We start from the raw sequence: 12355 nt of genomic DNA, 5'->3' as shown, positions 1-12355 counted from the left end.
CTCAAATAATCCGGATACAAGCATTGATGTCGAGTCTTGGTATGTTTGTGCACTTGTAGTGACATTCATTGCTTTGCAGAGTTGTAGACATTACTGCACACAAGGTAAGTCCGTTAATACTTTTGATCAAGGTAAAATTCCTAGGCTAGGACCTCCTACTCCTCTCACCACATGTCACATCTTCTCTATTTGAGAAATTGATGGTCATTAGAGCGTTAGGATAACTTTTCAACTGAACTCCCACATCAATGTTTACACTATAGGTACCACCACTAATTCTCCTTAAATTAGTATTCTCATATACTCAGTCACCAACCAATAATCAAAATAAACATCCACAACAACTAAAATGATACTCAATTGACTAAATAAAGAATAGTTCAAATTCTAACCTACTTGGCCAACAAACACATTTTCTCGCTAGGCGAAAGATGAAAATTCCCCTTCTCGACCAGTGACCAAATGACTCGTCCAACGAATTTGTCATTGGACTGCAGTGGAAAATACTTCACATAAATCATTTACTCCCCCAGCGACTTCCCAAGTATGGAAGTCCATGACTTGGAAATTTGCCCAACAAGTCTACGAATCTTTATAATTCTACAGATCAATATTTTGTATAATTCTGTAGATTAGTCCATTCGCCTAGTGAGTCTACAAAATTTCACAGAATCTGATTTCTGCATAATTATACATACTCAAGTTGGTCCAAACAACACCAGAACCTTTGCGGAGACAGTTTAAGTATCACACATCAATTCTATCATGATATCCACTTCAATTGAACTCAGATGCACACATAACACAATAGTTAATTATTCTCAATTAGTAGGTAAAAACCTAATCCTCATAGCTTTCAAACAACATATCTCAAATTAACATTAATATATATCAAATTTCACGAGATCTCAATCATCAAACTTATAATTATAACATATATTGGTTTCGAAAGACAAAACTAGCTTCCTTGTGAAACAGTGCAGAAGACCTCACTCGAGTATCAATCCCTTTTAAAACTTGAAAGAGATCACAAATCAACCTAGAACGGCCATTAACGAGAGTATCGACCCCTTTTGTTTTTTCAAAATCGCAGATGATATTTAATGATAATTAATTTTTTATCTAATCATTATTCAATAAAGGAAAAAGAAATACATAATATTACAAAAAGAATATGATATTTGTCATAATTACAAAAAGAATTTGTATCATATAATTGTAACAGTGGTAGTAATTTTCAAGGGGATACGACACAAGGGACACACACGATTAGTTTTGAGCCATTTGAGAATACATTGTTCATGAAACGCATGTTGGCATGGCATTGTGCAACTCTCGGAGTTCATATTCAACTCTTCTAAGCATATACAACATTCTTCAGTCCCATCCGTAACCGTGCGTTTCTTCAAGAATGTCTTTAGTATGGTTTCATCTGACTGATTCGTTCTAAGAAACGGCCTCGATTCTTCCAAAACTTCCTCGATTCCAGCAGGATCCACTATTATAATTTTCACACATAAAGGGATGATTCGGTGCTGAGATTCCGAAGGTATTGAAGAAGCAATGCTTCTATCTTCAAACAATTCTTGAACGGTAGAAACAATCCTTTTCTGATATTTCAGCAACCGATTCAATGGAGAAACTTAAGCCCGACAACAGTGACCACAAGAAATTTTGACCTTCTTCGAAGAATTCAAGACAAGATATTGATAATGGAGAAAATTGATTCCGTAATCCATGGGGAATTCTATGCACTGTATGATATAAAACTTTGATGTCGAAATTGAAAGTGTCGTCGGGCGCTACCGTGGTGTGTTGGTTATTCAACCTAACCACATTGAAGTAGTAATGTTGTGACTGCATTTTCTCTGAATAGGTTAAAGAAAACAAACCAAAGAAGACTTCTCTGCAAACTTTTCAGAAAGAATCTATTCTTCAGAGGAGGATGAGAGATAGAAAAATCCAATTCATTCATATATATATATATGACAATACTATATTGATATTTTATTCCGTAAAAATATATATGATTTATTCATGAAATAAATTATTATAATTTATTATAGTAAAAAAGTTCTTGTAATTATAGCACATATAATTATATATATATATATATATATATATATATATATATATATATATATATTTGGTACTATATTATTCGATTAATGTATTAAATCCTAATTTTATAAATAGCTTCATTTTATCTTTATAGTACAATTAAGTTGTGTATGATATAGATAAAGATATATTCTTAACTGTTTTTCCTTAAAAAAATAACTCTTTATAACAAAATATTTACCTCGAAATAAGTAATCATTATATGAGGGAAATTGTGTACTATTTTTTTGTTTTTAATAAGTAACTGCTTTTAAATTAAAATAATTAACTTCTCTAATGTACCGATACTTCAACTTGAATCATGTATTCGTGTTCGATATTTTAGGATATTTTATCAGTACTTAGCAGTGAAATATCTAATTTATAAAGTCGTAGTATACTTCAAGAAAATATTTGAATAATGACTAATTTTAGTAACAAAAAATAATTAGTCATTATATAGTGACTAATTTAGGTGCCGATTTAAAAACTAAAAATTATTTCAACTAAAATAGTTCCAAAAAACTATAATTGGCTAAGTTGGTAATTAAAATAGTTTTTATTATAAATTAATTTCTAAATTGGTCACTTAACATTAGCTACCAAGGTTTTGATTACCAAAGTAATTGGTTTATAAATTATTCACTAACATTAGCTAACAAAGTTTTGCCTACCAAAATAATTGGTCTCTAACATATTTTTGGTTATTAGAATTGATCATTATTTAAGAGTTTTCTTGTAAGTGATACTTTTATGATGTCAATAATTTATATTTTTTATGTTGGCAACTTTACTACACATAGTTTTAATTTGGATTCACACAATAACAATCATATATTTATTATGTTTTTAAGAATTATTGTACACTTTTCAATATTCATATATCGTGTATTTATCGCATATTGTATCCTTTTATTTTTAAAATAAACGTATCGACGTATCAAATACGTGTCGTATCCGATACACGTATCATATCCATGCATCATAGATTAACTTACTTGTTTTATTCTTTAAATAATAATTTTCTTTAAATATTTGCAATGAGAAATGTGAGATGTGCATGTAAGTGAGGATTGAAACTGAGAAATATGAAGGAAACAAAATCCATGAATAAATAAATAAATAAATAAGAGAATAAAATTGAGATTGTGAACCATTTAAAGAATAAATATTGTCATTAACAAATCAGCTAAGAAATATATTACTAAGAATAAAATAGAAAAACTAGATGTTTACACTAAAAAAGTGTATCTTACATGTACGTGGCATGTGTTCATTTTTGTTTTAATTTTAAAAACATATATTAATAATTTTTAAAATTTTATTTTGAATACTTTTTTATTTATTTTGTAGATAATTTTTTATTAATTAAATATACTTATTTTATCTTGAAAATGAGTAATTTAAAAGAAAAAATAAATGATTGTAACAGTTAAATTTAACAAAACAATTATTTAAAAAGTATAAATGGTAAAATAATTGTTTTAATTTAAAAGAAAAGATCATTTATTAAAAAGGTAAAGTTGAGAATAAAAATATAGATACAGTGGAGTATCTTAATATATAGTTATGGATATATAATATTGTCTTTAATTTAACAAATCAGATAAAAATTTCATTATTAAGGATAAAATAAGAAAAATAAATGTATAAATAAGAAGGCAATTATTTTTTCCATCTTAATTTTTCTTCACAAAAGAAACTACTAAGAACATTTTAAATGCGTAGATATTTAAATGAATTGTTTATATTTTAAATATATAAATACATCCCATGAATGAAAATGTTTTGTAAAAATGATTGTTTAAAATTTCTTTATTAATAAGATGATTTAAGTAATATTACTTTTACAAATAATAAAAGTATTTGTATAAAAATTGATAAATCAAATGACAATGATAATATGTTAAATAAGATATATTATTTTTAAAAGTTGACATAAAAAATACTGTTGTAACTATTTCGAAAGTGTAACATCCTATTTAGTAGTATTAAATTATTAAATAAAATATAATACCAAGCAAATAGATGAAAGAGATTGATATAGGGTATTAATACAGACATTTGAATAACTATAGAAATATTGACTATATTTACAACCGATGCTAGAGAATAGAGTTAAGGGGGAGTATTGGCTATATTTACAACCGATGCTAGAGAATAGAGTTAAGGGGGAGTTCCACTCTAAAACAAAACATATACATAGATAACCATATTAGTAGATCCTACTCTGCATCTCAACTCCTATTCAAAGGGGAGTATCTTCACCTGCATATTTCTTTACTCACACCATTTGGTGGTCATTGTAAAAGAAATAATCAGACACAAGCACACAACCAACAAAAAGGGTAAGCTAAAATTTCATTAAAAGAGTCATATAATTTATTCATAACATAATGTTAATTTCATTAGTCAGCAACATCACTAAATCAAATCAAGATCAAACAAATGATTGACTCTAGACTCAATTATCCGGATCTATATAAGTGGCATTGGACCTCTTGGTGGCTAGCACCTATGTGTGGTTCCCAGACTCTTCAAAGTGGCCTCAAGGGGTTATCACCCAACCACTCACAAGGTAAGTCCCCTTCTCGCCTAAGACCTGATCAAGTCCAGGGACTAGGACCTCCTGCTACTCCTCATGATATAATTCATTATGCTCTATCTGAGCGTGAATGATTATTGGAGTTTCAGGATACCTCCAATAGTAATTCCTCATGCCCTTACATACACTAAAACATACTTTTCAGAATTTTCCCTTGAAAATTCTAGATCAACCACATCTCTCATATTCCAATTCACACATTTACACTACGTATGTTGTCAAACACCATTTCATGCATAAACATTCTCCCAATTCATGCTTTAACATTGAAGGTATTCATTCATCCATCACAAACGGAAAATTAAACACTCTACTATAGTGGTTTTCGCTCAAGCTACAAGATCTCGCCCAGACAAATATGTTCTCTCGCTTAAGCGGGCCCTTCTCGCTCGAGCGAAACCAAAACAAAGAGAAATTGAAAGCTCTGCGAGTTCTCGCTTAGGCTAGATCCTCTCGCTCAGGCTAGATCCTTTCGGTCAAGCGATACTTTCTCACTCAAGCGACAAATTCTCGCCTAGGCGACAACATGAACAAAGGGCGAGGATGAGATTATGATATTTTCGCCCAGGCGATAACTGCTCGCTCAAGCAAAAGCACCAAATTTTCATCTTGTTCTCATATGCAAACCCATAAAATCATGAATAAACCCCACCCACAAGCATCAACATCCGATTTAAGCATCCATACAACACATAAATCATAAAATCACAACCATAAGGAAATAGTTCTTATGCGAATTTAACGAGAACAATTTAGCTTCCCTTACCTTTAGACAAACACTAGCTTGCAAAGGAGAAAACCCTTTACAGAAAGGGTCTCAACCGTGGAATACAGAACCACAATGAAAGAATGAGACCCTAAATTCAACTCAAAAAGGAATGAAATTCCATAAAGTGTGAATTAAGGGAAATTGGAAAGTGAAATTGACTTACGCGAAGGAGGAGGATGCTCAACTTGAAGGGATGATTTTGCACTGGCTTCAAGCCTGCCTGTTGCAACAAGAAAAAGAAATGGGTGGTTTCAGATGATGGACAGGAGCTCAAACTTTTTGATGAATTGAGGAAGTAAGAGAGAAGGATTGGAAAGTGAGAGTGACTTGTAGTGAGACTTAAACTTTTTGATGAATTCAGGAAGTAAGAGAGAAGGATTGGAAAGTGAAAGTGACTTGTAGTGAGACGGTTTTTTGTATGTTTTAGACGAAAGAGAAAAAAGAAAAGGGGTCTCACAAGGTTAATAAAGAAATTTAATCAAAACATCTTAAACTATTTTATAATTATTCATTAAATCTTTTAAATTTGAAATACATGAATATATTATAATGAGGTGTAGTATCCTAATTATTGTTGATAAGTTAAAGAATAAAAAAAACTTCAGAGTTAATGAAAATTTTCGTTATAAAGCGTTTTATTAGATATTACCCTAAACAAATCGGTTCAAAATTATATTATTAAGGAAAAATAGAAAAAATATATAATATGTACACGGTATAAATAATATAGACCATTCAGACATTGAAAAATATATCTACTATTTCTTGTACATGGATACGAGTATGTCATATGTAGGTTGACTTTTTTTTAATGTTGACAAAAAATAATAAAATTATAATTATTAAAATAAATATAAATATATTCAATAATTTTGTTATAGATAGTTTATTTTTTCTTTATTTTATAAGTAATATTTTATTTTAATAAAATGTTCAATTTAAAAAATGAAGAAGCTAAATTTAAAAAACAATAGCTAAATTTAAAAGAAACATTTATTTAAAAATAAAATTGGTACATAACCATTTATTGATAAAGGTAAACTTAAAAAATATTGAACACAAAAATTTAAATATTATTTTATAATAATACAGATATATTTTCTTTCCCATAATCGAAAATAATCAAACCTTCGAAATCTTTTTTAAAATAATTAAAATTGAATCTAAATTATCACCAAATATTAAATCACTTTGTCGAATACATGCTTTCTTTCTATTTTTTTTTATCAGAAACACACAAGATATTTAATTATAATTAATTTTTTACCTAATCATTATTCAATAAAGGAAAAAGAGATACATATTATTAATAATGAATTATGTTTCTATTATGGTCGGTTTTGGAAGAAAATATATTTTATATTTTTTAATAAATTAGAAAAACTGGATTAAAAAATCCATGAAATCAGAAAAAGGTTGGATTATCTTTTATGATATTTTTAATATATAAAAATATTTCTATAAGATCTGTACATTTTTTTACTGAAGGTAATATTGGAAAGATAATCAGAAGCCTTATTGATTAAAAAGAAAAGATAATTAAGAGATAATAATTAGACTATTTATCTTGTGGCATCTCAAAGTTTTGTCTTTTTATATGAAACTTGGTTGAGAAAAAGTTACAGAGAGAAGTAGAATGCTTTTGAGTGTGTTCTTGATTGCACATTGAAAAGCATAATGGAATCACCACACTATTTTCCTGCCTTGATGATGTTGAGTGATGATCGTCATTCTTTAGTCGAAGAGTTTCTGTTGGAATTCGGCATTGATCCAGCAGCGGAAGCAGCGCCGATTCAGTATTTGGGGATGATTCCAGCATCTGATGAAGCCGTTCAGACGTCGTTGCAGAAATGTAGAGTTGTGACAGAGAATGAGTGTTGCTCAATCTGCTTGGAAGAGATGAATGTCAATGATGAGTGTCACAAAATGCCATGCAATCATGCGTTCCATCACACTTGTATTCTCACCTGGCTGCGAACTAGTCACGTTTGTCCCTTGTGTCGTTTCCCTTTGCAAACCAATAAGGAGTAGCAATCGGATTCCAAAAAAATTTCAAATGTATTTGTGGATAACAATCGATATATAATATATAAGTATATGTGATATAAATCTATGGAAAACTTTTCGATAAATATTATCTTTTCAATATTACATGTATATTTTAAAAATGATATATACAAATATATTTTTATATTAAAAATTCTTTTCATTCTCTTTTTAATACTTTGATTACTTGTTTAATTAGTTGGTTCTAAATTTAGTTGGAAATTTTGGTCCCTACTTAACTTTTTATTTTAAGGTTAAATTACTCTTTTAGTCCTTGTATTTGTCAACTAGTGTCAAATTGGTCCTCCAATTCATTATCTCAATTTAGTTCTTGTTTTTGTAAAAATGATTCAATTTGGCTACTGCTGTTAATTTTGACCAAACAGTTTTAAAGTCAATGCCATGTATTAATTTCTGTTTTTGTTTTCAATTTTTTCAATTTTTTTCAATTTTTTTATTTATTTTTTACACGTGTCACTTCACAACTGTGCCATGTGTCAAAATGATTCAATTTGGTCCCTATATTTGTTTTTAGTTTCAATTTAGTCTCAATTTTTGTAAAAATGAAGCAATATTGTCCCTCCTTAAATTGACACTCAATTTAGTTTTTGTATAAATTTTATGATGATATTCTTACTAAAATTGACATTTTTATTAAATATTTGTAGAAATATTTTTAAACAAGTTTTTTTTTTTTTAGTTTTATTATTAAGCAAAGTTAAACCCCAAACTTAATTTCAACCATTAACAATTTTGTCATCATATATAAAGGCATTAAGTGTATCATATTATACAAACTTAGTGAAGATTAAAAATCAAATAACTTGTCACACATAAGTTTAGGAACTAAATTTCAAGTTCAAAATAAAACCAAAGTTTAATGTTTTGTATAGAATTTAAAGTTAATTTAAAATATTTCTAGAAATATTTAATAAAAACGTTAATTTTAGTAAGAATATCACCATAAGATTTATAAAAAAGTAAATTGAGTGTCAATTTAAAGATGGACAATATTGCTTCATTTTTACAAAAATTAGGACTAAATTAAAACAAAAAACAAATATAAGGATCAAATTGAATTATTTTGACATGTGGCACAACTGTGAAGTGACACATGTAGAAAATAAACAAATTAAAAAATTAAAAAATTAAAAAAAAAAACTAGAAATTGACACATGACATTGACTTTAGCATCATCTGGTCAAACTAACGATAAGGACTAAATTTAATCATTTTTAAGAAATGAGGACCAAATTGAGACAAAAAAAAACTTTAGGACCAAACTGACATTTCTTGACAAATATAAGGGTCAAAAGAGTAATTTAACTTTAATTTAATTAAGTCGTTTTTGTTAGTACCTTACAAATAGTGTTATTGTCATTAGTGTCATGTGTAAATTCGAGTCCAGATTCTCTAATGGATCTTTTTACTGAGCATTAAAAATATACTATGTTACTTTAAAAATCTTTTAAATGTATTTTAAAATTTTAAAATCAGTGGCCATCATGATATTTTAAAAGTAAAGCATAGAAGTGGAAAATCCAAGTTATTGTCAATTCATAGTTTTTTTGTCTTTTTCAAAAAAAAAGATTAATTTAATTTTTTATTTTTGGAAAATTATTATAATTTATGATTAATTAGACACCAATTCCTTTGGTAAAAAAATCTTAATAGCTAATGTTAGTGATCCATTTAAAATGTTTTAAAACACGTTTGAAACTCCAAATAAACTTAAATGTTTCTTCAATTCAACTAACGAAAAAAAGAAGAGAAACCTAATGTATTGTGATCATTGCAAATTATGCTCAAAGAGAGTCCTAGCCCTCGGAAGAAGAACAAGAAGAAGCGAAAACAGAAAGAGAAGAAATGAAAGAAAGAAAGAAGTGAAAAGAGAAAGAGAAGAAAGAAGTGTTGTTGTGGTGCCATGAGTTGAGAAATTAAAAAAAAAAAAAAAGAGAAACTTACAATAGAATAGAATCTAACTAGAAGAAGAAGAAGCGAGAAGAGAAGAAATAAAAAGAACGAAAGAAGAGAAAACAAAAGAGAAGAAGACGAAGAAAAGCTTGGAATTCTTGATTCCAATTGAGAATCGAATCACATAGAAAACATTTTGGGACTCTTAAGGCAAAATCATGGAGGAAGTGTTTGAAATGAGAGCGGGTAAGAGGGTAAGGAATAAAAGGGTTTTGAAAGAGAGTGAACAAGCGGCTTGTGTTTAAAAGAGAGTAAACAACGGTTTGAAATGAGAGTGAATGTGTAGTAGACAATGAGTGTTTATAAAAGAGAGAGAGAATGAAAATTAGGAGGAAATAAGTTTAAATAAAGGAAAAATAATAATAATTTATTAAATTACGACAATTCTTTAATAATTTATTATATAATAACACTTTAAATGTTATGACAGTTATCAAACTATCCTATTATATTTTAAATTACAACATTTTTTAGTAATCTATTATATATTATTACTATTATTATGATTGTTATTTATATTTATTATTATTATTATTATTATTATTATTAATTTTAATATACGAAAATTAATACTTATATTAGTAGAGAAATTATTATTATTATTATTATTATTATTATTATTATTATTATTATATTTTATTATGATTAAAATTATTAACATTATTAGTAGTAGTAAAATTATTATTATTATCATTAGTATTATTCACAATATTAATATATAATATATTAATATTATTATTATATACGATTGTTATTATTATTAAATTTATTAATATTACTACTACTAGTAAAAATATTAGTATAATATTATTTGTAATAGTAATATATAATATATTAATTTTTTATGTCATTGTTATTAATATGGAAAAAATAACTTGAGCTATTATTATTATTATTATTATTATTATTATTATTATTATTATTATTATTATTATTATTATTATTATTGTTCTTGTAGAAACAAATAAGGGATGTTAGGGAACACAAATCATGTCTTACCTCAATCATAGACCTCTTGAACCGGTTTCTCCTTGACTCGTATACGTCGTCTTCTAATGGCAGTTTGGACCCTCGGGGGTTACTTGCGGAAAAGGCTCCGACGATCAAGTCAGCGAGGGCTCTCAAAAGTCAAATCTCATATTAGTGAATTAATGGAAAGCGTATCTTTAATTGTTGGGGTCCACATGTATTTATAGAGTCATTAATTAGGTTTGCCCCCTATTGTGGGTTGGGCCCCCCTTTTAGCCATTTTGGGCCAATAAAGAGGTTCTCGATGGGCTTGGGCTGAGCACAAGTTCCAAGCTTTTGTGGGGGGCCTAAGTTTGGAGTTAACAAATCTTTATTGCATAGTATCTTTATAGTTGGTGGCCTAGGCCGTTATGCATGTAATCTCGTGGTTGACTATCTGTCTACTGTTTTTATCATAGGACTATATATAGACGGTTTAGACCGCATGGTTATCTAAATTTGCCTAGATATAGCACATCAGTCCCCCAACCTTTGGCGAGATATATCATGTCGAAGGTTTGTATGTTATCAATTTGGAGCAAGTGGTCAACCGTATCAGTGCTAGTGATATGTGTTCAACATACTAGTCTTGATATTTGGTGATGTGAGTTATGTGGAAACCTGCATGTTTGTTCTGACAGTTTTCGGCAAGAAAAACTTACTTCTTCCTTGGTATGGTATGGTAGTCCCCTAGTCTTGAGAAGTGGGTAACGTCACTTAGACTATGTCAGAAGTGATGGAGGTAGGTGAAGGGGTGTAAATGGTCAAGGGTTCTATTAGAGGGATTTGCGCAACCATTCTTAAGTTATGACGCTTCGCATTTGTTGTGATGTTTCATCTTCTCCTTGTTTGGGCAGGAAAACTTTATGATTGTTCAAATGTTGGTTATAAATAGAGGTGGATAAAAACATTTGCTCATCTTGCTTCATTTGCTAAAGTTTGAGAAAAGTAACTCGCGTGCATGTGAAATCTGTCTGATACATTCATTGTTTCTGCTGCATCTAAAACTTGAAAAGGTATGTCAAGCGATAGCGATAGTGTGTCATCGTCTAGCTTGGGTAGTGGGAGTGGACAATCAGGGGGAGAGGGTAGTGGACGGTCAGGGGGCGAGGGTAGTGGCCAACTGGCCAGCGAGGGAAGAATCCCCATGGAGGTAACCGTTGAAACCAGGGAGGATCCGCCGTAGGAGTTGGCGGAAAGCAGCTTGCCGGCAAGAGCCGGATATGGATAGGTGGCGAAGGACGTGCGAACTTAGTATTCTTTGTTCAGATGGTCTCGCCTACTAAATTCTTGGTTAAATTGTATACCTGTTTTTGAGAGGAACATCAGGCGGGACATAGTGCCTCTGGACAAGGTAAGGCGGGACATTAGAGGGGTTCTTTCATATGTATATGTGCCATTTCTCTAAGTTGCACATGAGGATGCCCTTTGACGACTTAACCATGGGGGTATTGCGCTTAGTTAACGTCGTCCCTACCCAGCTGCATCCCAACAACTGGGCTTATTTGCAAGCATTCTGGGTGTTGTGCCGGTCCTTGTATCTCCAGCTGTCACCTCAATGCTTCCTATACTTTTACGATACTCGGCCCGAAAGTCCAACTACCTTGCTGTCATTGATAAGTCAGCCAGGGATAAGTAGATTGGAGGCTTTTTCTCAATCCTTTAAACATTTTAAAGATGGTTTCTTTAAAGTGTTAGTCAAGGAGCCAAGGCGTTCCTACTTTCATAACGATGATGGGAGTATGAAGTTTCCATTCAACTGGACCGACAACCCTTGGTGTTATAAGGATATGAAAAGAAAGGAGTTGTCAGTAGTTGATAGAGAGGTGGTGGAAACTTTGATGAAGTTTAAC

Source organism: Vigna unguiculata, chromosome 6 (assembly GCF_037176805.1).
Source record: "Vigna unguiculata cultivar grain cowpea cultivar isolate G323 ecotype 2 chromosome 6, ASM3717680v1, whole genome shotgun sequence".
Classification (NCBI taxonomy): domain Eukaryota; kingdom Viridiplantae; phylum Streptophyta; class Magnoliopsida; order Fabales; family Fabaceae; genus Vigna; species Vigna unguiculata.
The sequence above is the reverse complement of the archived record's forward strand: the minus strand, read 5'-3'. Positions refer to the sequence as shown.